This window comes from Coenobita brevimanus, chromosome 35, assembly GCF_032717465.1.
Source record: "Coenobita brevimanus isolate Jiangsu-jjx chromosome 35, ASM3271746v2, whole genome shotgun sequence".
NCBI lineage: Eukaryota > Metazoa > Arthropoda > Malacostraca > Decapoda > Coenobitidae > Coenobita > Coenobita brevimanus.
In genome coordinates this window covers 17160138-17186194 of record NC_136988.1, presented here as the reverse complement: position 1 = coordinate 17186194, position 26057 = coordinate 17160138, and the positions used below count along the sequence as shown (strand labels likewise).

General features: G+C 58.4%; 1 pseudogene; it reads right to left on the bottom strand.

Moving 5' to 3' along the window:
* The window catches only part of LOC145396157 (uncharacterized), a 98708-nt pseudogene that overhangs the window by 10187 nt on the left and 62464 nt on the right, over window positions 1-26057 (bottom strand).

Sequence of the window (26057 nt, the reverse complement as noted above, 5' to 3'; positions counted from 1 at the left end):
TCAGTAGAAAACGCATTATGTCATACGAACAACGAAGGGCTAACTCAGATATTCATTATTAATCACATGAATGGGGAAGTTCAGTTGAAGAAGGGAACTTGCATAGTTAATATTGAAAAATGTTTCGCCCCTGTGAAGGAAATAAATATTGGTGGAGTAACAAGTGAGATAAAATCTACGGATAGAGAAAGAATAAAAGAGAATTTAATTCACTAAGGTGAATTTGACGAAGAAAATGATTTGTTAACCCTGCTGGAAACACACAGGGACACCGTAGCATTGCCCGGAGAACAATTAGGGTGTACTAACTTTATTAATCACATGATTAATGTGCACCCAGAAACACCACCAATTTTCGTACCAGCTTATCGCATACCACACTCCCAACGTACACTTGCAAATCAGTATGTCGATGAAATGTTAAAGCTTGGAATTATTGAGCCTTCAGTTTCTCCGTGGAACGCTCCCCTTTTCTTTGTGCCCAAGAGAAATGGAGAAATGCGTGCGGTAGTAGATTATCGTAAACTAAATAATCACACTATACCAGACAGATTTCCCATGCCATTGCTAAGTGATGTTCTACAGAATACTGGTCCTGAGAATAATATATTCTCGACCATCGATCTCCTAAACGGATACTATCAGATTCCGGTATCTCAGGAGTCACGTAAATACACTGCCTTTTCAACAAACAGAGGCCATTATCAATATACAAGAATGCCAATGGGACTGAGGACAGCCCCAGGCACATTCCAGCGTCTTATGAATTACGTATTGTCCGGAATTTTAGGACAAGGAATATTTGTTTATCTTGACGATATTATTATCGCAACGAAGAATATTAAGGATCATCTCAGGATATTAGACTTACTCTTACAAAAGCTTAGTGATGCTGGATTAAAAATTAAACTTTCTAAATGCAAATTTTGCTTTAAGGAAATAAATTTCTTAGGCCACAAATTAAGTTCTGATGGTATTCACACCACTGATGACAAAATACAGGCAGTGAGAGATTTTCCTGAACCCACTACGACTGACGAAGTTAGACAATTTTTAGGTCTGGCTGGGTACTATAGGTCCTTCGTACCACAGTTCTCTCATATAGCCTTCCCTCTATTCCAACTACTCAAAAAAGATGCTGTATTCCAATGGGAAGAAGAACAAAAAAGGGCATTTAACAATCTAAAAATTAAACTAACAAATGCACCTTGTTTAGCATATCCGAATTACACGAAATCATTTCTTATTTGTACAGACGCATCAGTTAAAGGATTAGGGGCTGTACTGATGCAGGAAGATAAAAGAGGAAAGAATCAACCAATTGCATTTGCCAGCAGACAAACAAGAGGTGCGGAGAAAAATTATAGCACTACAGACTTAGAGGCACTTGCAGTGATTTTTGCATTACAAAAGTTTCGAGATTTGGTATATGGTTACGAAATCCACTTATTCACCGACCATAAACCACTGGTGGGTATGTTTAAAGAAAAACTCCTTTCTGGGAGGAGAGCAAGATGGAAATGTACAGTTGAAAACTACAATGTACAAATACATTATATACAAGGTAAAATGAATATAGTAGCTGACGCATTATCTAGGAACCCGAACACAATTCAGGTCGCGGCGTTAGATCTCAAAGGAAATATCCCAAACCACGAGGATATCGCAAAGGCACAAAGACTTGACCCAGTATGGTCAAAAGTAATATACAAGTTAGAAAGTGGAGATGACATACAATTACCCAAACTGCATGTCCCACTTGAACAATTCACAATGGTCAATAATACATTATACAAAATTAACTCTAAACAACCAAAACGCCAAAGAAATACTAACCAGTTGGTAGTACCTAATGACATGATACCCCAAGTATTACGATTGATACACGACAGCCCACATGCAGGACATCCTGGAAAAGATAAGACATTCAACCAAGCCCAGCTATTATATTACTGGCCTTCATTACGAAGAGATATAAACAATCATATAGACAGATGCGAATCATGTGCAGAACACAAAGGATACCCAGTCACACCTGCACCGATGGGTAATTACCCTGTACCACATCAAACATGGGACGTTGTCGCTGTTGATTTACTCAAGATGCCATTATCATACAATAATAACCTATACCTATTCGTAGCAACGGATCATTTTTCCCGTTATGTCATTTTAGCTCCAATTAAAGATAAGACAGCAGAGACAGTAGCAAAGGCAATAACAGATAATGTAATATGTCGCTTTACTACCCCAAAGGTGATAATGGAGGAGAATTTAATTCTGAGATCTTACAAGAAATATGTAAACAATACAACATTAAAAAGGTTAACGTTTTGGCCTATCACCCAGCATCGAATGGGTTGGTAGAGAGACAAAATAAAAAGGTATTAGATGTGCTACGACACATTCTCAGTGAAAATTATGCAAGCTGGGATAATTGGATTCCCAGAGTAGAGGCCTCCATTAATGGGTCTATAAATAAATCCATTGGTGACACACCACATTTCATTATATATGGCACAGATAAAAAATTACCATATGAGCTCCTAGAAGGTGACAGCATGCCTATATACAATTACGATGATTACTCTAAACTCCGTTTACGTGAATTCCAGGACATTCACAAAAGAGTGAAAAAACAATTAACGATGTCCAAGGAAGAAATGACGGAGGCATTTAACAAGAAGGCAAAAGATTCACCTATCAGCTTAGGAGACATTGTTTACGGAGTCATTCATACGAGAGACAATAAATTATCCCCTAAATTTGAGGGCCCATACAGAGTAATTAACATAAAAGCAAACAAAGTTTTAATTAAGTCACTTTCAAGTGGCGAGGAAAAACAAGTTCATATTGACCATTTAAAACGAGTTTCAAGGAAATTATCCCATAATTATTCAGCCTCGGATACAACCGAACAGGTGAACGTACCTCAAGAAACCAAGCAAGAACACAACAATGATTACAAAAAGAAATTAAGGTCATATACCAAACAATCGAACATAGGTGCAACTGTTCCAATCAAATCTACAGTACATCATTTACGAGAATTAAATATCGATTTAAACTCCTTCTATAAATGAAATAACAATCAACCGTAACGCACATCATCACTATCATCAACCACAGCTTTATAGGAAATTAATAGATTTTTTTTTTTCGGTAGGTTACGATGAAGGGACTTATGCTATGGATTCTCCTATACATAGTAAGAGTATATGCGCACCTAGACCCCAAGCATATAGTACGACAAGGATGCCTCATAGCTCCAACGGCCACGACTACAATCGTTAAGGACGTCATGAGTACTGAAATAAGTCTAAATTACTTGTATGACTTACCTACTTATCTAGAAAGACTTGCGACGCCGATGCGAACTCTGGACTTCAAGATAGGGAATTATGTTTCACAAGCACATAACACCAAGTGAATGAAATGGTGAAGTTAGCGAAATGGAAACTAGAACAGGCTAAGTCAACTATGCTGGTCATGATCCAAGATCTCCCATCTTATGGAACGGAGGTATTGAGCGACAGGAACAATATCACACGTACTCGCCAAAAGCGCGGTTTGTTCGATCTGGGCGGCGCAATTCTTGGGAACATCTTTGGATTGGCTACAGAGGATGACCTTAAAGAAATAAACAACAAATTTAATAAGATAGCTCAGGTACTAACATACCAAGATAAATTCATCACTGGACAGAACTCAGCAATGAAGACAATTGTGAAAAATCTGAAACAAGCAGAAAACATAGCTCTCGAGAGTGTAGATAAAATAAATGACTTAGAGGGCAACGTTACTCTTTTCCAGCACTTCTCCATCATCACAGAACATATTGACTCGATTCTACTACAATTAGAGAACACTAGAGATCATTTCAGGGCACTTATGTAAGGAATTTCGAATGCTGGTGATGGCAAGATCACAAATGACTTACTCCCAGTTCATGAGCTACGTCAGATAGTTAGTCAAGGCATACATAAACATAAATTGAAGCCGTTGTTCCGCAGTAGGGAATTTATGCAATATTACCCGTACTTAGAAGCAATGCACAGAATGCATGCAAGAATTGCTAATTTGGAGTCATTATTTAGTGGGGGGAGAGTTAACATCACAGTTAACCACCCTGAATGAAGTGTATATATTTTGTATATGGTATTAATTATATATAATATACAAAAAAAAATAATAATAATAATAATACAAAGAAGAATGACCCATATATGACAGACCAGTACCATTATCTTTAAATAAAATATTAATAACTCTTACAATAATCTTAATTTTAAACTATTTTTATTCTTGCATGTATGCATTTCACCATAATATCCCATGTACATACTGTATTACAGTTAAATAATTTACTTTAATGCATTTATTCAAATATGTATACAACTTATTTCAAATGTAATATTACTAAATAATCACTATTTACTATGAATAATATATGTATACAATATTCATACAATTATGTTACTTTACAATATTATGTATTTCACTTAATTAGCTTATAGGTTCATTATAATGTGTATGTAGTATGTATTAATATATTATAACTATTAAATGTCGATGGTACGCCATTTTCGCGCGGCCGAGCAAATGTAGGACTACATAATAGATAGATAGATAAATAGATAGATAGAGAGACAGATAGAAGCAGGGAGTCAGATGATGAGAGGTGTTGGGTCTGCGAGAGTCGAGCAGTGCTAAACATGCTTACACACTCTGACGCGAGGAATGCTTGAGACAGCGTCTAGTGGCCATATACACACATACACATATGCTCACACACAGGCTACGGGAACTTTCCATCCACGAGGAACACACGTGACACACCCCTGCTACACCAGAATTTTAGGAAAGAGAGTTAGAAGGAGACAAGCGACCCTAGAGAGAGGTCGAGACGGAGATTAGCCTTAGAACAGAAAGAGAGAGAGATAGCGAGACAGGGAGGTAGCTACCCGGGACTTATACTCTTTCCATGTGAGAGACCTGTTTAATATTTCCAAGACAAATAAAAATAGTCCCATACTATTCTTTACCTCTCCCGTCACTACATGACATCTGGTGGGGAAGCTACTACAAGATATAAAAGCCGCTCGACCACAAGTCTAAAATATACTTCTCTACAAGTAACTACAAAGTCTTTATGACACCACAACAACCTATGGAGCTAAAGTGTCGTACTTCAAATCCATGCTCAACAGGGGCACACAGTCCTTCAGCACCATTCAGCAGGGTAAAGACCAGAGCAGCACGCCAGGACTACAGGGTCAGCAGCCAGCACACGAAACCTACAGGGCAGAAGCTTTTTATAGCCCACGGTATCATTTATTTCTGTTTAAACGACAAACAGTGACAAACTTCATATGGTCCTGTACTGTACTCCATTTTACCTGGTGTGGCTGCATCAGTGATGTCCTCAGCACCTGTAGCATTGATGAAGGTCCTCAGTACCGGATATACCTGTTGTATTGCCTGGATATTGGGTCTTAAGGTAATGAGTAGAGGTTCACCTAGTGCCAGTGATTTCCATGAACACTACAGGCGCTGAGGACATCACTGATGGTGACAAACTTGGTGAAATGGAGTAGAGTCAGCTTAGTAAAGGCTTAATACATCACTAGTTCGGACACTGGTGGTCTACATGACATTCCTACCCACCACAGTGCCTCTTAATAAAGGTAAATACAAATATGAAAAGAATTGTGAAGCCTTTAACATACTAATTTTAGATATTCATTCATCACCTAATCCAGTGTAGCCCCATGAGGAGAGTAGGAGCCCGGGGCTAGGCGAGTTTGTCCTGACATTTTAGATGAGAGTGACCAGACTCACTCATCCCCGAGTGGCATTACATGAGCAATAAACCCCAACCACCCCTTGGATATAAACCTTCACCGGCTCAATCCAACTGGAGCCCCTTAATTACCCACTAAAGCACCAGGCACCATAATTTGGTTATATGGTTACCACCCAGCGTACTTAAGGTATACAGAAAACCATTTGGCTTGTAACTCAAGGAATGAAATATACTGTTAATATTTCACACATGTCCTTCACATAAAAGACTGCCAACATTATTTTCCACAGCTCCTCCATGACAACGTAATATTCTGTATTTACCTTAACTTTGCCTATATTGTCATCTCTCCAGCTTGAACTCAGAATTATAACAGATTAACACTGGAATATAATGTTAGTCACGAAGAAGTGCTGTGGAAAGAGAACCATGGCACTCTCCTAAACTGCCCTCATCCTGCATTATATAAACTGTAGAAAGACCAAAATCTAGATCAAGTTAGTTTAGAAGATGGGGTGCTATGGCTATCACACCATGGGGGTCTATGGGCTATCACACCATGGGGTGCTATGGCTATCACACCATGGGGGTCTATGGGCTATCACACCATGGGGGTGCTATGGCTATCACACCATGGGGGTCTATGGCTATCACACCATGGGGGTGCTATGGCTATCACACCATGGGGGTCTATGGCTATCACACCATGGGGGTCTATGGCTATCACACCATGGGGGTCTATGGCTATCACACCATGGGGGTCTATGGCTATCACACCATGGGGGTACTATGGCTATCACACCATGGGGTGCTATGGCTATCACACCATGGGGGTCTATGGCTATCACACCATGGGGTGCGACGGCTATCACACCATGGGGGTCTATGGGCTATCACACCATGGGGGTGCTATGGCTATCACACCATGGGGGTCTATGGCTATCACATCATGGGGGTCTATGGCTATCACACCATGGGGGTCTATGGCTACCACACCTTGGGGGTCTATGGGCTATCACACCATGGGGGTCAATGGGCTATCACACCATGGGGGTCTATGGCTATCACACCATGGGGGTCTATGGGCTATCACACCATGGGGTGCTATGGCTATCACACCATGGGGGTCTATGGGCTATCACACCATGGGGTGCTATGGCTATCACACCATGGGGATCTATGGGCTATCACACCATGGGGGTGCTATGGCTATCACACCATGGGGGTGCAATGGCTATCATACCATGGGGGTCTATGGGCTATCACATCATGGGCTATCACACCATGGGGGTGCTATGGCTATCACACCATGGGGGTGCTATGGCTATCACACCATGGGGGTGCTATGGCTATCACACCAAGAAGGTGCTATGGGCTATCACACCAAGAAGGTGCTATGGGCTATCACACCATGGGGGTGCTATGGGCTATCACACCATAGGGGTCTATGGCTATCACACCATGGGGGTCTATGGGCTATCACACCATGGGGGTCTATGGGCTATCACACCATGGGGGTCTATGGGCTATCACACCATGGGGGTCTATGGGCTATCACACCATGGGGGTCTATGGGCTATCACACCATGGGGGTCTATGGGCTATCACACCATGGGGGTCTATGGGCTATCACACCATGGGGGTCTATGGGCTATCACACCATGGGGGTCTATGGGCTATCACACCATGGGGGTCTATGGGCTATCACACCATGGGGGTCTATGGGCTATCACACCATGGGGGTCTATGGGCTATCACACCATGGGGGTCTATGGGCTATCACACCATGGGGGTCTATGGCTATCACACCATGGGGGTCTATGGCTATCACACCATGAGGGTCTATGGGCTATCACATCGTGGGCTATCACACCATGGGAGTGCTATGGCTATCACACCATGGGCTATCACACCATGGGGGTGCTATGGCTATCACACCATGCGCTATCACACCATGGGGGTCTATGGGCTATCACACCATGGGGGTCTATGGGCTATCACACCATGGGGGTCTATGGGCTATCACACCATGGGGGTCTATGGCTATCACATCATGGGCTATCACACCATGGGGGTCCATGGGCTATCACACCATGGGGGTCCATGGGCTATCACACCATGGGGGTCTATGGGCTATCACATCATGGGCTATCACACCATGGGGGTCCATGGGCTGAAGTTACCCTCCTCCTTCAGTCCACCCTCCTCCTCTTGGGGGATGGGGAGGGGACTGAGGGACGTTTGCATAACCAGACAGCTCCACCACCAGGCCATGTCAGTGCCACCGGGTGGGGGTGCTATGGCTATCACACCATGGGGGTCCATGGGCTATCACACCATGGGGGTCCATGGGCTATCACACCATGGGGTGCTATGGCTATCACACCATGGGGGTCTATGGGCTATCACATCATGGGCTATCACACCATGGGGGTCCATGGGCTATCACACCATGGGGGTGCTATGGCTATCACACCATGGAGGTCCATGGGCTATCACACCATGGGGGTGCTATGGCTATCACACCATGGGGGTCTATGGGCTATCACACCATGGGGGTGCTATGGCTATCACACCATGGGCTATCACACCATGGGGGTGCTATGGCTATCACACCATGCGCTATCACACCATGGGGGTCCATGGGCTATCACACCATGGGGGTCCATGGGCTATCACACCATGGGGGTCCATGGGCTATCACACCATGGGGTGCTATGGCTATCACACCATGGGGGTCTATGGGCTATCACATCATGGGCTATCACACCATGGGGGTCCATGGGCTATCACACCATGGGGGTGCTATGGCTATCACACCATGGAGGTCCATGGGCTATCACACCATGGGGGTGCTATGGCTATCACACCATGGAGGTCTATGGGCTATCACACCATGGGGGTGCTATGGCTATCACACCATGGGGGTCCATGGGCTATCACACCATGGGGGTCTATGGGCTATCACACCATGAGGGTCTATGGGCTATCACATCATGGGCTATCACACCATGGGGGTCTATGGGCTATCACATCATGGGCTATCACACCATGGGGGTCTATGGGCTATCACATCATGGGCTATCACACCATGGGGGTCTATGGGCTATCACACCATGGGGGTCTATGGCTATCACACCATGGGGGGGCTATGGCTATCACACCATGGGGGTCCATGGGCTATCACACCATGGGGGTCCATGGGCTATCACACCATGGGGGTCCATGGGCTATCACACCATGGGGGTCCATGGGCTATCACACCATGGGGGTCCATGGGCTATCACACCATGGGGGTCTATGGGCTATCACACCATGGGGGTCTATGGGCTATCACACCATGGGGGTCTATGGGCTATCACACCATGGGGTCTATGGGCTATCACACCATGGGGGGAAGGGGGCTATGGACTATCACTACGGGGGGGGACTACTACTACTGGGGACTACCACTACGGGGAGAGACTACCACTACAGGGGGACTATCATCACTCCGGGGTGGGACTATCATCACTCCGGGGTGGGACTATCATCACTCCGGGGTGGGACTATCATCACTCCGGGGGAGGGACTATCATCACTCCGGGGGGGGGACCATCATCACTCCGGGGGGGAGACTATACTCACTCCGGGGGGGAGACTGTCATCACTCCGGGGAGGGGGGACTGTCATCCCTCCGGGGGGGGGGGACTGTCATCCCTCCGGGGAGGGGGGACTGTCATCGCTCCGGGGGGGGACTGTCATCGCTCCGGGGGGGAGTATCATCGCTCAGGGGGGACTGTCATCGCTCCGGGGGGACTGTCATCGCTCCGGGGGGACTGTAATCGCACCGGCGGGGCCTGTCATCGCTCCGGGGGGGACTGTCATCGCTCCGGGGGGGACTGTCATCGCTCCGGGGGGACTGTCATCGCTCCGGGGGGACTGTCATCGCTCCGGGGGGGACTGTCATCGCTCCGGGGGGACTGTCATCGCTCCGGGGGGACTGTCATCGCTCCGGGGGGGACTGTCATCGCTCCGGGGGTGGACTGTCATCGCTCCGGGGGGGGACTGTCATCGCTCCGGGGGGGGACTGTCATCGCTCCGGGGGGGGACTGTCATCGCTCCGGGGGGGGACTGTCATCGCTCCGGGGGGGACTGTCATCGCTCCGGGGGGGACTGTCATCGCTCCGGAGGGGGACTGTCATCGCTCCGGAGGGGGACTGTCATCGCTCCGGGGGGGACTGTCATCGCTCCGGGGAGACTACCATCGCTCCGGGGGAGACTATCATCGCTCCGGGGGAGACTGCATCGCTCCGGGGGGACTACCATCGCTCGGGGGGGACTGTCATCGCTCCGGGGGGAGACTATCATCGCTCCGGGGGGACTGTCATCGCTCCGGGGGAGACTATCATCGCTCCGGGGGAGACTATCATCCGCTCCGGGGGAGACCATCATCGCTCCGGGGGACTATCATCGCTCCGGGGGACTGTCATCGCTCCGGGGGAGACTGTCATCGCTCCGGGGGGGACTATCATCGCTCCGGGGGGACTGTCATCGCTCCGGGGGACTATCATCGCTCCGGGGGGGACTATCATCGCTCCGGGGGGACCATCATCGCTCCGGGGGACTGTCACCGCTCCGGGGGACTATCATCGCTCCGGGGGGCACTAGCATCGCTCCGGGGGGGACTAGCATCGCTCGGGGGGGGACTAGCATCGCTCGGGGGAAGGACTAGCATCGCTCGGGGGGGGGACTAGCATCGCTCCGGGGGGGGGACTAGCATCGCTCCGGGGGGAGACTGTCACCGCTCCGGGGGGACACTGTCACCGCTCCGGGGGGACACTGTCACCGGTCCGGGGGGACACTGTCACCGGTCCGGGGGGGGACTGTCACCGGTCCGGGGGGGGACTGTCACCGGTCCGGGGGGGGACTGTCACCGCTCCGGGAGGGGGGACTGTCACCGCTCCGGGAGGGGGGACTGTCATCGCTCCGGGGGGGACTATCATCGCTCCGGGGGGGACTGTCACCGGTCCGGGGGGGGACTGTCACCGGTCCGGGGGGACTGTCACCGCTCCGGGGGGGACTGTCACCGCTCCGGGGGGACTGTCACCGCTCCGGGGGGGACTGTCACCGCTCCGGGGGGGGGACTGTCACCGCTCCGGGGGGGGACTGTCATCGCTCCGGGGGGGACTGTCATCGCTCCGGGGGGGACTGTCATCGCTCCGGGGGGGACTGTCATCGCTCCGGGGGGGGACTGTCATCGCTCCGGGGGGGGACTGTCATCGCTCCGGGGGGGACTAGCATCGCTCCGGGGGGGACTGTCATCGCTCCGGGGGGGACTAGCATCGCTCCGGGTGGGGGACAATCATCGCTCCGGGGGGGACCATCATCGCTCCGGGGGGACCATCATCGCTCCGGGGGACTATCATCGCTCCGGGGGGGACCATCATCGCTCCGGGGGGACCATCATCGCTCCGGGTGGGGGGACCATCATCGCTCCGGGTGGGGGGACCATCATCGCTCGGGGGGGGGGACCATCATCGCTCCGGGTGGGACCATCATCGCTCCGGGGGGGGGTCTATCATCGCTCCGGGGGGAGACTATCATCGCTCCGGGGGGAGACTATCATCGCTCCGGGGGGGACTATCATCGCTCCGGGGGGGACTATCATCGCTCCGGGGGGGACTAAAATCGCTCCGGGGGGGACTATCATCGCTCCGGGGGGAGACTATAATCGCTACGGGGAGACTATCATCGCTCCGGGGGGACTATAATCTCTCGGGTGGGACTATCATCGCTCCGGGGGGGACTATCATCGCTCCGGGGGGAGTATCAACTCTCCGGGGGAGACCATCATCTATCCGGGGGGACTATCATCGCTCCGGGGGGACTATCATCGCTCCGGGGGTGACTATCATCGCTCCGGGGGGACTATCATCGCTCCGGGGGGGACTATCATCGGCTCCGGGGGACTATCATCGCTCCGGAGGGGAGTATCATCGCTCCGGGGGTGACTATCATCGCTCCGGTGGGGGGACTATCATCGCTCCGGGGGGGACCATCATCGCTCCGGGTGGGGAGACCATCATCGCTCCGGGGGGGACCATCATCGCTCAGGGGGAGACCATCATCGCTCCGGGGGACTATCATCGCTCCGGGGGGACTATCATCGCTCCGGGGGGACTATCATCGCTCCGGGGGACTATCATCGCTCCGGGGGGACTATCATCGCTCCGGGGGGACTATCATCGCTCCGGGGGAGGGACTAACAGCGATCCGGGGGTGACTATCATCGCTCCGGGGGGAGACTATCATCGCTCCGGGGAGACTATCATCGCTCCGGGGAGACTCACGGGGGGGACCATCATCGCTCCGGGGGAGACCATCATCGCTCCGGGGGAGACTCATCGCTCCGGGGGAGACTCATCGCTCCGGGGGAGACTATCATCGCTCCGGGGGAGACCATCATCGCTCCGGGGGAGACTATCATCGCTCCGGGAGACTATCATCGCTCCGGGGGAGACTATCATCGCTCCGGGGGGAGACTATCATCGCTCCGGGGAGACTATCATCGCTCCGGGGGAGACCATCATCGCTCCGGGGGGACCATCATCGCTCCGGGGGGGACCATCATCGCTCGGGGGGACCATCATCGCTCCGGGGGGGACCGTCCTCGCTACGGGGGGGACCATCATCGCTCCGGGGGGACCATCATCGCTCCGGGGGACCATCATCGCTCCGGGGAGACCATCATCGCTCCGGGGGGACCATCATCGCTCCGGGGAGACCATCATCGCTCCGGGGGAGACCATCATCGCTCCGGGGAGACCATCATCGCTCCGGGGGAGACCATCATCGCTCCGGGGAGACCATCATCGCTCCGGGGAGACCATCATCGCTCCGGGGGAGACCATCATCGCTCCGGGGGAGACCATCATCGCTCCGGGGAGACCATCATCGCTCCGGGGGGGACCATCATCGCTCCGGGGGGAGACCATCATCGCTCCGGGGGGAGACCATCATCGCTCCGGGGGAAGACCATCATCGCTCCGGGGGGACTATCATCGCTCCGGGGGGACTATCATCGCTCCGGGGGAGACTATCATCGCTCCGGGGGAGACTATCATCGCTCCGGGGGAGACTATCATCGCTCCGGGGGGGACTATCATCGCTCCGGGGAGACTATCATCGCTCCGGGGGGACTATCATCGCTCCGGGGGGGACTATCATCGCTCCGGGGGGACTATCATCGCTCCGGGGGACTATCATCGCTCCGGGCGGCCCATCATCGCTCCGGGGGGGACTATCATCGCTCCGGGGGAGACTCATCGCTCCGGGGGAGACCATCATCGCTTCGGGGTGGTGACTATCATCGCTCCGGGGGAGACTATCATCGCTCGGGGGGACTATCATCGCTCCGGGGGACTATCATCGCTCCGGGGGGACCATCGCTCCGGGGGAGACTATCATCGCTCCGGGGAGACTATCATCGCTCCGGGGGAGACTATCATCGCTCCGGGGAGACTATCATCGCTCCGGGGGAGACTATCATCGCTCCGGGGGGACTATCATCGCTCCGGGGAGACTATCATCGCTCCGTTGGGGGACTATCATCGCTCCGGGGGGGACTATCATCGCTCCGGGGGGGACTATCATCGCTCCGGGGGGGGACTATCATCGCTCCGGGGGGGACTATCATCGCTCCGGGGGGGACTATCATCGCTCCGGGGGGGACTATCATCGCTCCGGGGGGGGACCATCATCGCTCCGGGGGGGGACCATCATCGCTCCGGGGGGAGACCATCATCGCTCCGGGGGGGACCATCATCGCTCCGGGGGGGGACCATCATCGCTCCGGGGGGGGACTTTCATCGCTCCGGGGAGACTATCATCGCTCCGGGGGAGACTATCATCGCTCCGGGGGGGGGACTATCATCGCTCCGGGGGGGGCCTATCATCGCGCCGGGGGAGACTATCATCGGGGGGTGACCATCATCGCTCCGGGGAGACCATCATCGCTCCGGGGGAGCCTATCCTCGCTCCGGGGGGAGACTATCATCGCTCCGGGGGAGACTATCATCGCTCCGGGGGACTATCATCGCTCCGGGGGAGACTATCATCGCTCCGGGGGAGACTATCATCGCTCCGGGGGAGACTATCATCGCTCCGGGGGGGACCATCATCGCTCCGGGGGGGGACCATCATCGCTCCGGGGCGAGACCATCATAGCTCCCGGGGGAGACCATCATCGCTCCGGGGGAGACCATCATCGCTCCGGGGGAGACCATCATCGCTCCGGGGAGACCATCATCGCTCCGGGGAGACCATCATCGCTCCGGGGGGACCATCATCGCTCCGGGGGAGACCATCATCGCTCCGGGGGAGACCATCATCGCTCCGGGGAGACTATCATCGCTCCGGGGGAGGACCATCATCGCTCCGGGGGAGACCATCATCGCTCCGGGGGGGGACCATCATCGCTCCGGGGGGACTATCATCGCTCCGGGGGGGACCATCATCGCTCCGGGGGAGACCATCATCGCTCCGGGGGAGACCATCATCGCTCCGGGGGAGACCATCATCGCTCCGGGGGGACTATCATCGCTCCGGGGGAGACTATCATCGCTCCGGAGGGGACTATCATCGCTCCGGGGGGGACCATCATCGCTCCGGGGGGGGACCATCATCGCTCCGGGGAGAGTATCATCGCTCCGGGGGAGACTATCATCGCTCCGGGGAGACAATCATCGCTCCGGGGGGGAACATCATCGCTCCGGGGGGGACCATCGCTCCGGGGACTATCATCGCTCCGGGGGGGACTACCATCGCTCCGGGGACTATCATCGCTCCGGGGGGGGACTATCATCGCTCCGGGGGGGACTATCATCGCTCCGGGGGGGACTATCATCGCTCCGGGGGGGGACTATCATCGCTCCGGGGGGGACTATCATCGCTCCGGGGGGGGACCATCATCGCTCCGGGGGGGGATCATCATCGCTCCGGGGGGGACCATCATCGCTCCCGGGGGGGGACCATCATCGCTCCAGCTGGGGGACCATCATCGCTCCGGGGAAGGACCATCATCGCTCCGGGGGGAGACCATCATCGCTCCGGGGGGAGACAATCATCGCTCAGGGGGGAGACCATCATCGCTCCGGGGGGAGACTATCATCGCTCGGGGGGGAGACCATCATCGCTCCGGGGGAGACTATCATCGCTCCCGGGGGACCATCATCGCTCCGGGGGAGGGGACCATCATCGCTCCGGGGAGGACAATCATCGCTCCGGGAGACCATCATCGCTCCGGGGGAGACCATCATCGCTCCGGGGAGACCATCATCGCTCCGGGGGAGAGTATCATCGCTCCGGGGGGGACTATTATCTCTCCGGGGGACTTTCATCGCTCCGGGGGCTATCATCGCTCCGGGGGAGACTATCATCGCGGGGGGGACTATCATCGCTCCGGGGGGAGACTATCATCGCTCCGGGGGGAGACTATCATCGCTCAGGTCGGATAAAATCATCGCTACGCGGGGAGACTATCATCGCTCCGGGGGGAGACTATCATCGCTCCGGGGACTATCGGGGGAGACTATCATCGCTCCGGGGGACCATCATCGCTCCGGGGGGACCATCATCGCTCCGGGGGACCATCATCATCCGGGGGGAGACCATCATCGCTCCGGGGGGAGACCATCATCGCTCCGGGGGGACTATCATCGCTCCGGGGGGAGACCATCATCGCTCCGGGGGGAGACCATCATCGCTCCGGGGGGAGACCATCATCGCTCCGGGGGGAGACCATCATCGCTCCGGGGGGAGACAATCATCGCTCCGGGGGGAGACCATCATCGCACCGGGGGGAGACCATCATCGCTCCGGGGGGAGACCATCATCGCTCCGGGGGGAGACCATCATCGCTCCGGGGGAGACCATCATCGCTCCGGGGGGAGACCATCATCGCTCCGGGGGAGACCATCATCGCTCCGGGGGAGACTATCATCGCTCCGGGGGGAGACTATCATCGCTCCGGGGGGAGACTATCATCGCTCCGGGGTGACCATCATCGCTCCGGGGGAGACCATCATCGCTCCGGGGGTGACCATCATCGCTCCGGGGGGGACCATCATCGCTCCGGGGGGTCACCATCATCGCTCCGGGGGGAGACCATCATCGCTCCGGGGGAAGACCATCATCGCTCCGGGAGACTATCATCTCTCCGGGGGGGACTATCATCGCTCGGGGGAGACCATCATCGCTCCCTCCGGGGGAGACTAGCACCGCTCCGGGGGAGACTATCATCGCTCCGGGGGGAGACTATCATCGCTCCGGGGGAAGACTATCATCGCTCCGGGGGGAGACTATCATCGCTCCCGGGGGGACTATCATCGCTCCGGGGAGACCATCAGCGCTCCGGGGGGGACTATCATCGCTCCGGGGGGAGACCATCATAGCTCCGGTGAGTGCAAATCATCGCTCCGGGGGAGACTATCATCGCTCCGGGGGAGACCATCATCGCTCTCGGGGAGACTATCATCGCTGTGGGGGAGACTATCATCGCTCCGGGGGGAGACTATCATCGCTCCGGGGGGACTATCATCCCTCCGGGGGGGACTATCATCGCTCCGGAGGGGACTATCATCGCTCCGGGGGGGGCAATATCATCGCTAAGGTGGGGGGACTATCATCGCTAAGTTGGGGGGGACCATCATCGCTCCGGGGGGAGGGGGGACCATAATCGCTCCGGGGGGGGGACCTTCATCGCTCCGGGGGGACTATCATCGCTCCGGGGGACTATCATCGCTCCGGGGGGACTATCATCGCTCCGGGGGGACTATCATCGCTCCGGGGGGGACTATCGCTCCCGGGGGTCGACTATCATCGCTCCGGGGGGACTATCATCGCTCCGGGGGACCATCATCGCTCCGGGGAGACCATCCTCGCTCCGGGGGGCGACCATCATCGCTCCGGGGGGAGACCATCATCGCTCCGGGGGGAGACCAACATCGCTCCGGGGGGGAGACCATCATCGCTCCGGGGGGAGACCATCATCGCTCCGGGGGGGACGAGCATCGCTCCGGGGAGACCATCATCGCTCCGGGGGACCATCATCGCTCCGGGGGAGACCATCATCGCTCCGGGGGGGGACCATCATCGCTCCGGGGGGGGGACCATCATCGCCCCGGGGGGGAACATCATCGCCCCCTGGGGGGGACCATCATCGCTCCGGAGGGGGACCATCATCGCTCCGGAGGGGACCATCATTGCTCCGGGGGGAGACTATCGTCGCTCCGGGGGGAGACTATGGTCGCTCCGGGGGGAGACTATGGTCGCTCCGGGGGGAGACTATCCTCGCTCCGGGGGGACTATCATCGCTCCGGGGGGACTATCATCGCACCGGGGGGACTATCATCGCTCCGGGGGACTATCATCGCTCCGGGGGACTATCATCGCTCCGGGGAGACTATCATCGCTCAGGGGGGACTATCATCGCTCCGGGGGGGACTATCATCGCTCCGGGGGGACTATCATCGCTCCGGGGGGACTATCATCGCTCCGGGGGGGGACTATCATCGCTCCGGGGGGGACTATCATCGCTCCGGGGGGGGACTATCATCGCTCCGGGGGGGGAACTATCATCGCTCCGGGGGGGGACGATCATCGCTCCGGGGGGAGACTATCATCGCTCCGGGGGACTATCATCGCTCCGGGGGGACTATCATCGCTCCGGAGGGAGACTATCATCGCTCCGGGGGGACTATCATCGCTGGGGGGATTATCATCGCTAAGTTGGGGGGGACCATCATCGCTCCGGGGGGGACCATAATCGCTCCGGGGGGGGAAAATCATCGCTCCGGGGGGGGGACCATCATCGATCCGGGGGGACTATCATCGCTCCGGGGGACTCATCGCTCCGGGGGGGACTATCATCGCTCCGGGGGGGGACTATCAACAGACGGGGGGGGACCATCATCGCACCGGGGGGGACCATCATCGCTCCGGGGGGACCATCATCGCTCCGGGGGGGGACTCTCCTCGCTCTGGGGGGACTATCATCGCTCCGGGGGGGACTATCATCGCTCCGGGGGGGACTATCATCGCTCCGGGAGACTATCATCGCTCCGGGGGGGGGACTATCATCGCTCCGGGGGGGGACTATCATCGCTCCGGGGGGGACTATCATCGCTCCGGGGGGACTATCATCGCTCCGGGGGGACTATCATCGCTCCGGGGGGGACTATCATCGCTCCCGGAGGGACTATCGCTCCGGGGGGGACCATCATCGCTCCGGGGGGGACTATCATCGCTCCGGGGGGGACTATCATCGCTCCGGGGGGGACCTTCATCGCTCCGGCTGGGGGACCATCATCGCTCCGGGGGGAGACCATCATCGCTCCGGGGGGGACCATCATCGCTCCGGGGGGGACTATCATCGCTCCGGGGGGGACTATCATCGCTCCGGGGGGAGACTATCATCCCTCCGGAGGACTATCATCGCTCCGGGGGGGACCATCATCGCTCCGGGGGGAGACTATCATCGCTCCGGGGGGACTCATCGCTCCGGGGGGGACTATCATCGCTCCGGGGGACTATCATCGCTCCGGGGGGACCATCATCGCTCCGGGGGGACTATCATCGCTCCGGGGGGGACCATCTTCGCTCCGGGGGGGACTATCATCGCTCCTGGGGGGACCATCATCGCTCCGGAGGGGGGACCATCATCGCTTCGGGGGGGACCATCATCGCTCTGGGGGGGGACCATCATCGCTCCGGGGGGGAACTATCATCGCTCCGGGGGGGAGACTATCATCGCTCCGGGGGGGACTATCATCGCTCCGGGGGTGACTATCATCGCTCCGGGGGACCATCATCGCTCCGGGGGGACCATCATCGCTCCGGGGGGACCATCATCGCTCCGGGGGGGACCATCATCGCTCCGGGGAGTATCATCATCGCTCCGGGGGAGACCATCATCGCTCCGGGAGACCATCATCGCTCCGGGGGAGACCATCATCGCTCCGGGGAGACCATCATCGCTCCGGGGGAGACTATCATCGCTCCGGGGAGACTATCATCGCTCCGGGGGAGACCATCATCGCTCCGGGGGAGACCATCATCGCTCCGGGGGAGACCATCATCGCTCCGGGGGGACTATCATCGCTCCGGGGAGACCATCATCGCTCCGGGGGACCATCATCGCTCCGGGGGGAGACCATCATCGCTCCGGGGAGACCATCATCGCTCCGGGGGAGACCATCATCGCTCCGGGGGAGACCATCATCGCTCCGGGGGGAGACCATCATCGCTCCGGGGGGGACTATCATCGCTCCGGGGGGGACCATCATCGCTCCGGGGGGGACCATCATCGCTCCGGGGGGGGACCATCATCGCTCCGGGGGGAGACCATGAGCGCTCCGGGGGGGAGACCATTATCGCTCCGGGGGGAGACCATCATCGCTACGGGGAGACTATCATCGCTCCGGGGAGACTATCATCGCTCCGGGGAGACTATCATCGCTCCGGGGGAGACCATCATCGCTCCGGGGGAGACCATCATCGCTCCGGGGAGACCATCATCGCTTCGGGGGGGACCATCATCGCTCAGGGGGGGGACCATCATCGCTCCGGGGGGGAGACTATCATCGCTCCGGGGGGAGACGAACATCGCTCCGGGGGAGGACCATCATCGCTCCGGGGGAGACCATCATCGCTCCGCGGGGGGAATATCATCGCTCCGGGGAGACCATCATCGCTCCGGGGAGACCATCATCGCTCCGGGGGACTTTCATCGCTCCGGGGGGGGACTATCATCGCTCCGGGAGGGGGACTATCATCGCTCCGGGGGGGGACTATCATCGCTCCGGGGGGGGACTATCATCGCTCCGGGGGGGACTATCATCGCTCCGGGGGGGACTATCATCGCTCCGGGGGGGGACTATCATCGCTCCGGGGGGACTATCATCGCTCCGGGGGGACTATCATCGCTCGGGGGACTATCATCGCTCCGGGGGGACCATCATCGCTCCGGGGGACTATCATCGCTCCGGGGGAGACCATCATCGCTGGGGGAGACTATTATCGCTCCAGGGGGGACTATCATCGCTCCAGGGGGAGACTATCATCGCTCCGGGGGGGAGACTATCATCGCTCCGGGGAGGGACTATCATCGCTCCGGGGGGGACTATCATCGCTCCGGGGGGGGACTATCATCGCTCCGGGGGGGGGACTATCATCGCTCCGGGGGGGACTATCATCGCTCCGGGGGGGACTATCATCGCTCCGGGGGGGACTATCATCGCTCCGGGGGGGACTATCATCGCTCCGGGGGGGACTATCATCGCTCCGGGGGGGACTATCATCGCTCCAGGGGGACCATCATCGCCCGGGGGCGACTATCATCGCTCCGGGGGAGACTATCATCGCTCCGGGGAGACTATCATCGCTCCGGGGGAGACTATCATCGCTCCGGGGGAGACCATCGCTCCGGGGGAGACTATCATCGCTCCGGGGGAGACTATCATCGCTCGGGGGGGACCATCATCGCTCCGGGGGACCATCATCGCTCCGGGGAGACCATCATCGCTCGGGGGGGACCATCATCGCTCCGGGGGGGACCAACATACCAACGGGGGGGGACCATCATCGCTCCGGGGGGGACCATCAACGCACCGGGGAGACCATCATCGCTCCGGGGGAGACCATCATCGCTCCGGGGAGACCATCATCGCTCCGGGGGAGACCATCATCGCTCCGGGGGAGACCATCATCGCTCCGGGGGAGACCATCATCGCTCCGGGGAGACCATCATCGCTCCGGGGAGACCATCATCGCTCCGGGGGGACTATCATCGCTCCGGGGGAGACTATCATCGCTCCGGGGAGACTATCATCGCTCCGGGGGGACTATCATCGCTCCGGGGGGGACTATCAGCGCTCCGGGGGAGACTATCAACGCTCCGGGGGAGACGATCATCGGTCCGGGGAGACTATCATCGCTCCGGGGAGACCATCATCGCTCCGGGGAGACCATCATCGCTCCGGGGGAGACTATCATCGCTCCGGGGGGGACTATCATCGCTCCGGGGGACCATCATCGCTCAGGGGGGGACTATCATCGCTCCGGGGGGAGACTATCATCGCTCCGGGGGGAGACTATCATCGCTCCGGGGGGAGACTATCATCGCTCCGGGGGGAGACTATCATCGCTCCGGGGGGAGACTATCATCGCTCCGGGGGGAGACTATCATCGCTCCGGGGGAGATCATCGCCTCCGGGGGGGGTCATCGCTCCGGGGGACCATCATCGCTCCGGGGGGGACTATCATCGCTCCGGGGGGACCATCATCGCTCCGGGGGACTATCATCGCTCCGGGGGGGGACTATCATCGCTCCGGGGACTATCATCGCTCCGGGGAGGACTATAATCGCTCCGGGGGGACCATCATCGCTCCGGGGGGGGACCATCATCGCTCCGGGGGGGACCATCATCGCTCGGGGGGGACCATCGCTCCGGGGGACCATCATCGCTCCGGGGGAGACTATCATCGCTCCGGGGGAGACTATCATCGCTCCGGGGGGAGACTATCATCGCTCCGGGGAGACTATCATCGCTCCCGGGGGGAGACTATCATCGCTCCGGGGGGACTATCATCGCTCCGGGGGAGACTCATCGCTCCGGGGGAGACTATCAGCGCTCCGGGGGAGACTATCATCGCCCCGGGGGCGACTATCATCGCTCCGGGGGGAGACTATCATCGCTCCGGGGGGAGACTATCATCGCTCCGGGGGGAGACTATCATCGCTCCGGGGGGAGACTATCATCGCTCCGGGGGGGACTATCATCGCGCCGGGGGGACTATTATCGCTCCTGGGGGGACTATCATCGCTCGGGGGGACTATCATCGCTCCGGGGGGGACCATCATCGCTCCGGGGGGACTATCATCGCTCCGGGGGACTATCATCGCTCCGGGGGGACGATCATCGCTCCGGGGGGGACTATCATCGCTCCGGGGGACCATCATCGCTCCGGGGGGGACCATCATCGCTCCGGGGGGACTATCATCGCTCCGGGGGACTATCATCGCTCCGGGGGGACCATCATCGCTCCGGGGGGACCATCATCGCTCCGGGGGGACCATCATCGCTCCGGGGGGACCATCATCGCTCGGGGGACCATCATCGTCCGGGGAGACCATCGCTCCGGGGGAGACCATCACCGCTGCGGGGGAGACTATCATCGCTCCGGGGGGACTATCATCGCTCCGGGGGGGGACTATCATCGCTCCGGGGAGGACTAACATCGCTCCGGGGGGACTATCATCTCTCCGGGGGGACTATCATCGCTCCGGGGGGGACTATCGTCGCTCGCTCCGGGGGAGACCGTCACCGCTCCGGGTGGGGAGACCATCACCGCTCCGGGGGGACTATCCTCCCTCCGGGGGGGAGACTATCATCGCTCCGGGGGGAGACTATCATCGCTCCGGGGGGGGACTGCTATCATCGCTCCGGGGGGGACCATCATCGACCATCATCGCTCCGGGGGACCATCATCGCTCCGGGGGAGACTATCATCGCTCCGGGGGAGACTATCATCGCTCCGGGGGGAGACTATCATCGCTCCGGGGAGAGACTATCATCGCTCCGGGGGGAGATGATCATCGCTCCGGGGGTAGACTATCAGCGCTCCGGGGGACCATCATCGCTCCGGGGAGACTATCATCGCTCCGGGGGGACTATCATCGCTCCGGGGGAGACTATCATCGCTCCGGGGGAGACTATCATCGCTCCGGGGGACTATCATCGCTCCGGGGGGGACTATCATCGCTCCGGGGGGACTATCATCGCTCCGGGGGACCATCATCGCTCCGGGGGGACCATCATCGCTCCGGGGGAGACCATCATCGCTCCGGGGGGGACCATCATCGCTCCGGGGGAAGACCATCATCGCTCCGGGAGGAGACCATCATCGCTCCGGGGGGAGACCATCATCGCTCCGGGGGGGACCATCATCGGCCCGGGGGGCCCATCATCGCTCCGGGGGGCGACCATCATCGCTCCGGGGGGCGACCATCATCGCTCCGGGGGGAGACCATCATCGCTCCGGGGGGACCATCATCGCTCCGGGGGAGACCATCATCGCTCCGGGGGGACCATCATCGCTCCGGGGAGACCATCATCGCTCCGGGGGGACCATCATCGCTCCGGGGGAGACTATCACCGCTCCGGGGGCGACTATCATCGCTCCGGGGAGGACTATCATCGCTCCGGGGGAGACCATCATCGCTCCGGGGAGAGAACAACATCGCTCCGGGGGGACCATCATCGCTCCGGGGGAGACCATCATCGCTCCGGGGGGACCATCATCGCTCCGGGGGGACCATCATCGCTCCGGGGGGACCATCATCGCTCCGGGGGGACTATCATCGCTCCGGGGGGACTATCATCGCTCCGGGGGGGACTAACATCGATACGGGGGGACTATCATCGCTCCGGGGGGACTATCATCGCTCCGGGGGGACTATCATCGCTCCGGGGAGACTATCATCGCTCCGGGGGGAGACCATCAACGCTCCGGGGGAGACTATCATCGCTCCGGGGGAGACTATCATCGCTCCGGGGGGACCATCATCGCTCCGGGGGGACCATCATCGCTCCGGGGGGGACTATCATCGCTCCGGGGGAGACTATCATCGCTCCGGGGGAGACTATCATCGCTCCGGGGGGACTATCATCGCTCCGGGGGGACCATCATCGCTCCGGGGAGGGGGGACTAGCATCGATCCGGGGCGGGACAATCAACGCTCCGGGGGGACTATCATCGCTCCGGGGGGACTATCATCGCTCTGGGGGGGACTATTATCGCTCCGGGGGGGGACCATCATCCCACCGGGTGGGGGGACCAACATCGCACCGGGGGGACCATCATCGCTCCGGGGGGACCATCATCGCTCCGGGGGGGACCATCATCGCTCCGGGGGGACCATCATCGCTCCGGGGGGACTATCATCGCTCCGGGGGGACTATCATCGCTCCGGGGGAGACTCATCATCGCTCCGGGGGAGACTATCATCGCTCCGGGGAGACTATCATCGCTCCGGGGGTATCATCGCTCCGGGGGACTATCATCGCTCCGGGGGAGACTATCATCGCTCCGGGGGAGGGGGGACATCATCGCTCCGGGGAGACCATCATCGCTCCGGGGAGAGACCATCATCGCTCCGGGGGGAGACTATCATCGCTCCGGGGGAGACCATCATCGCTCCGGGGGAGACTATCATCGCTCCGGGGGAGACCATCGCGCTCCGGGGGAGACCATCATCGCTCCGGGGGAGACTATCATCGCTCCGGGGGAGACCATCATCGCTCCGGGGAGACCATCATCGCTCCGGGGGAGACTATCATCGCTCCGGGGAGACCATCATCGCTCCGGGGGGACCATCATCGCTCCGGGGGGACTATCATCGCTCGGGGGGGACCATCATCGCTCCGGGGAGACCATCATCGCTCCGGGGGGACTATCATCGCTCCGGGGGGACTATCATCGCTCCGGGGGGGACTATCATCGCTCCGGGGGTGACTATCATCGCTCCGGGGGGTGACTATCATCGCTCCGGGGGGGAATATCATCGCTCCGGGGGGGACTATCATCGCTCCGGGGGGGACTATCATCGCTCCGGGGGGACCATCATCGCTCCGGGTGGGGGGACCATCATCGCTTCGGGTGGGGGGACCATCATCGCTCCGTGGGGGGGACGTTCATCGCTCCGGGGGGGAGTATCATCGCTCCAGGGGGGGAGTATCATCGCTCCGGGGGGGAAAATCATCGCTCCGGGGGGGGGGACTATCATCGCTCCGGGGGGAGACGATCATCGCTCCGGGGGGGACGATCATCGCTCCGGGAGGGACTATCATCGCTCCGGGGAGACTATCATCGCTCCGGGGAGACTATCATCGCTCCGGGGGAGACTCTCATCGCTCCGGGGGAGACTATCATCGCTCCGGGGGAGACTATCATCGCTCCGGGGGAGACTATCATCGCTCCGGGGGAGACTATCATCGCTCCGGGGGGACCATCAGTGCTCCGGGGAGGGACCATCATCGCTCCGGGGGGGGACCATCATCGCTCCGGGGGGGACCATCATCGCTCCGGGGGGGACCATCATCGCTCCGGGGGGGGACCATCATCGCTCCGGGGGGGGACCATCATCGCTCCGGGGGGGACCATCATCGCTCCGGGGGGAGACCATCATCGCTCCGGAGGGGGACCATCATCGCTCCGGGGGGGACCATCATCGCTCCGGGGGGGGACCATCAACGCTCCGGGGGGGAAAAACATCGCTCCGGGGGGGACTATAATCGCGCCGGGGGAGACCATCATCGCTCCGGGGGAGACCATCATCGCTCCGGGGGAGACCATCATCGCTCCGGGGAGACCATCATCGCTCCGGGGAGAGACTATCATCGCTCCGGGGGGAGACCATCATCGCTCCGGGGGGAGACCATCATCGCTCCGGGGGGGACTATCATCGCTCCGGAGGGGGGACCATCATCGCTCCGGGGGTAGACCATCATCGCTCCGGGGGAAGACCATCATCGCTCTCCGGGGGGAAGACCATCATCGCTCCGGGGACCATCATCGCTCCGGGGGGAGACCATCATCGCTCCGGGGGGAGACCATCATCGCTCCGGGGGGAGACCATCATCGCTCCGGGGGGAGAGTATCATCGCTCCGGGGGGGAGAGTATCATCGCTCCGGGGGGAGAGTATCATCGCTCCGGGGGGAGACCATCATCGCTCCGGGGGAAGACCATCATCGCTCCGGGGGGAGACCATCATCGCTCCTGGGGGAGACCATCATCGCTCCGGGGAGACCATCATCGCTCCGGGGAGACCATCATCGCTCCGGGGAGGACTATCATCGCTCCGGGGGGACTATCATCGCTCCGGGGGGACTATCATCGCTCCGGGGGGGACTATCATCGCTCCGGGGGGGGACTATCATCGCTCCGGGGGGGGACTATCATCGCTCCGGGGGGGACTATCATCGCTCCGGGGGGGACTATCATCGCTCCGGAGGGGACTATCATCGCTCCGGAGGGGACTATCATCGCTCCGGGGGGGGACTATCATCGCTAAGGGGGGGGGACGATCATCGCTCCGGGGGGGGACTATCATCGCTCCGGGGGGGAATAACATCGCTCCGGGGGGACTATCATCGCTCCGGGGGGGACTATCATCGCTCCGGGGGGGACTATCATCGCTCCGGGGGGACA